The 4,211-nt window shown below is 45.8% G+C and overlaps 1 gene segment (V, D, J or C); it reads left to right on the forward strand.

Moving 5' to 3' along the window:
• The first annotated feature begins 2,875 nt into the window (after positions 1-2,875).
• LOC311171750 (immunoglobulin kappa variable 3-15-like) lies at positions 2,876-3,295 on the forward strand. The segment is given in 1 exon: positions 2,876-3,295.
• The last annotated feature ends 916 nt before the right edge of the window (positions 3,296-4,211 follow it).

The following is a 4,211-nucleotide window of genomic DNA, read 5'->3' on the forward strand; positions in this document are numbered from 1 at the left end:
TAGAGACCAAATTGAAAAATAAATAAATGGAAGACCCAGTTCGGTAATACTGTGTGACTCCATCTAGTGGCTTCTCCCTCTAGTGGGGATGGGGAAGGCCTGGGAGTTGCTGCCAGTGTCTGAGGCTCTGCTGGGGCTTCAGCTTCCTATGTGGAGAAGAGTCATGGGTCATGCTGTGGTTTCTGAAGGCAGCAGAGCTCTGCCTGCCACCCTCCCCAGACGTGGGCAGGGCGTGCTGCTCACTGTGGGGTCAGCTCCATGTGCCCATGTATTCTCCATGAGCTTTCAAATTCTTTTTTTTTTTTATTTAAATATTTTATTTTATATAATTCTTACATCTTTTTTCATCTTTGCACAATGTATGCATTTTCATTTTGGTTATATTCCCCATACAATTGCACCCCCCCTTATTTTGACCCTAAGCCTTCCTCTCCTGCCTCCCCCCCATAGTGTGTCTCTGGTTTATAGTTGCTTGTTGATTTTGATTTTTACATTGTATTGATTAGTCTTTTTCCTGGTCTCTTATTTAGGTTTTCTAAATTCCTGCTATGAGTGAGACCATCCGGTATTTTTCTTTTTCTTTCTGACTTATTTCGCTGAGCATGATCCCTTCTAGCTCCATTCATGTTGCTGCAAACTGCATGTGTTTATATTTTCTGATTGCTGAGTTGTGTTTATGTACCACATCTTCTTGATCCAGTCATCAATTTTTGGGCATTTGGGTTGCTTCCATAGCTTAGTATTGTAAATAGTGCTGCTATAAACATAGGTGTGCAGGTGCCCTTTGGAATTACTGTTTCTGTGTCATTTGGGTAAATACCTAGGAGTGGAATTGCTGGATCATATGGGAGCTCTATGTTTAGTAGTTCAAGAAATCTCCACACAGCTTTCCATAGTGGTTGGACCAGTTTGGTAAAGTGGCAGGATACAAAATCAACATGCAAAAATCAGTGGCCTTTCTATACACAAACAATAAATCTGAAGAAGAAAACAAAACCCATCTCTTTTATTATCAAAACAAAAAAAAATCAAATACTTGGGAATAAATCTAACAAAAGAGGTAAAGGACCTATACAAAGAACACTATAAAACACTGTTAAAAGAAATAGAAGTAGATACAAAGAAATGGAAAGACATCCCCTGCTCATGGATTGGAAGAATTAACATCATCAAAATGGCCATCCTACCAAAAGCAATATACAGATTCAATGCTATTCCAATAAAAATTTCAATGACATTCTTCAAAGAAATAGAACAATTATTGATGAAATTCATATGGAATCACCAAAACCCTGAATAGCCAAAGCTCTCCTGAAAAAAAAAAAAAAAAGAAGGGAATGGAGGCATCACACTCCCAGACTTCAAACTATACTACAAAGTCATAATCATCAAAACTGCATGGTATTAGAACAAGAACAGACACACAGACCAATGGAATCAAATAGAAAATCCAGAAATAAACCCACAGATTTATGGTCAACTAATATTTGACAAAAGAGCAAAGACTATGCACTGGAGCAAAGAAAGTTTGTTCAATAAATGGTGCTGGGAAAACTGGGTCACTACATGCAAAAGAGTGAAGCTTGACCACGACCTCACACCATGCACAAAAACCAACTCAAAATGGATTAAAGAACTAGACATAAGACCTGAAACCATAAAATACTTAGAAGAAAATATAGGCGAAACACTACATGACATGAACCTCAAAGAGCTTTCAAATTCTTGAAGGAACTATTTCCTTCAGGCACAACTTAATTAAATTTAGCAGTCTTTCTGCTAACTTAATGTCAGTTAGCAGTCTTTCTTGGGGGTAGGAGTGTATACTCTGGCATCTGTTCTCTATGTTGAATACAGATAGACGTGGTTCTCCTGTCATCTCTGCAGGTTTGAGTTTTCATCAGTGGTTAACTTGGTATCTGTTTAGAGCTGAAAGCAGAAGCTCATGTGTGTATGCAGGTAGATCTTGAAGATCACTGTGCAGGGAGCTGGCTGGCCCTCAGTCACAGCCTCTGCAGCCTACCCTCTGGGGCCCTCAGTCACAGCCTCTGCAGAGGAGGCCTGTGGACAGGGCAGCTTCCCTCTCAATGCAACCTCAGCTTCTGTGGGGCCAGAGGCACTTCTGTTGCCTCCACCCCTCCTCCAGCTGCATAAGGAGTGAGCTCTGGGCAGGCATCAGACTTGCAAATTGACACCCAGGAAACTTGTGCTTATTTAACCCCTGGGCAGGGGCCCCAATTCCAGAGCAAGCTGAACAACGTGTCCAGCCCCCAGACTCCTTGTCCTTTGTTCCAGAAGCAGCGGATTCCAGCAACCCACTGAGATGGGCTCCCAGACCCAGCTTCTCTGGCTCCTGGTGATAGGCTTTCAGGGTAAGCATGTACCCCCTGAGCGCCATGGATGGGTTCGCTAGCCCTGACACAGGGGTCTGGACTCGAATGGCCTTTGGAAATGACTGTGCCACATGGAGAGTTGCTTTGCCTTAACTTTGATTAGAAGCCAAGGCACAGAGTCCAAGGCTTGCTCTGAGGCAGTGACATAAATATCTTTGAATCTGTGCTCCTCACCATGAGGCCACAAACCGTCTGTCTATGCTCCCATCCCAGGCCCCTTCTCTTCAGAGACAAACCAGGGACCTGTTAGCTATAAGAAATGACCTAGTCCTTCAGGCTTCAGGGTGAGACTATGGAGTGTCATATCATCTCTCATAGCTTGCCTGGTCCTCAGGGCCCACTGACATGCACTCCACCGGGGTTCTCAGTCACAGCAAAGGTAGAGAGGCCCAGGGTCACTTAATTCCCGTTATGTCGAAGCATGACAAGATTCTTCTAAGAAACATGAAGTCTCTCTAAGCCTTTGAGAGAAGTCACACGCCATGTTGTGGGATGGTGTCCTTGCAGGCTGCAGGGGGCAGATCGTCCTGACTCAGTATCCAGAGACCCTGCTTGTATCTTATGGCACCTTTGTCTCCATCACCTGTCAAAGCAACATGGAGGTGGGTTCCTCCATGGCCTGGTACCAACACAGGCCCGAGGAGACCCCCAGGCTGCTCATCTTTGGGGCTTCTGCCCGAGCTGCTGGGACCCCGGCCAGGTTCCAGGGCAGCGGCTCTGGCTCCTACTTCTCCCTTGCCATATACGGAGTGGAAGCCGAGGACGCTGGGGTGTATTACTGCCAGCAGCACTTCAGCCGACCTCTCACAGTGATGGGGCCCCAGTCAAAAACATCCTCTCTGCCATGGCTGCCTGAACTGGAACAGACACCTACTTCCTCCAGGGTCACGCAAGAGATGTGACAGTCTGGGTTGGAGATGCCATGTTCACGGGGTCTGCGTTTCCTGCCTACTGAAGCAGGGACATCTGAGGAGTCATTTCCTCACCTCATGTGCAAACCAGACCTGCTAGAGGAAAAGGGGGAGGAGATACCGCCCGTTTGTGGTCTAGACAGATGCTTTGAATGGATTTATGTATTGTGATTTCCATTATGCATTGTGGTATAATAGAACATACCCTAGCAATAAGCTAAAGCAGCAACAATTTACTATTTTTTAAATTTCTGTGGTTGATTAGGTAGTTACTCTGCTGGTTTCCTGAGATCTCACTCATGAAGCCGCTGTCGGCCATAACAGCCGCTGGGATGAGTGGTCCAACTTGTCCTGATCCCCACACTTGTGGTGGGTGCTGGTTTGGGGCTGGATCATGATGGTTTTCTTCTGCATCACATACAAGCATAGAGGTAGTTGGAGAAATAGATTTCAGGGGCAGACTCTAGAGGGTGAACTGACTGTAGAAATGTATGAATTGTATATGCAATTTCATTTCATCATCCAATAGCAATGAAAAAAGTGTCCCCTCTAGTAACTGCTGGGCAGTCTTCTCCCACTGCCCAGCCTGCATCTCCTCATGGCACTGGATGACCTGCCTGCACCTACGCCTTTGGGGCTGCCTGCTGGGGGGCCTCAGCTCCTCTCCTCAGGGCTTCTCATCATTGAATGGACCAGATCAGCTCCCTACATTCAAGAGGGAACGTGGAAGCTCAAGGCCCTTTGGGGACTGGCCTCCTGAACTGACACAGGGTTCCTTCTACCCCATTCTGTCCAGATCCAGGATGAGGGGAAGTAGACCCCACTCTGATGGGGGAAGCATGTGGCATGTTTTCCAACTTACCGTAATTGGCTTAAATTCTAATTAAAAACACACGCAGATAAGAAT

The sequence above is a fragment of the Talpa europaea genome, assembly GCF_964194135.1.
Source record: "Talpa europaea genome assembly, chromosome: 6".
NCBI classification, from domain to species: domain Eukaryota; kingdom Metazoa; phylum Chordata; class Mammalia; order Eulipotyphla; family Talpidae; genus Talpa; species Talpa europaea.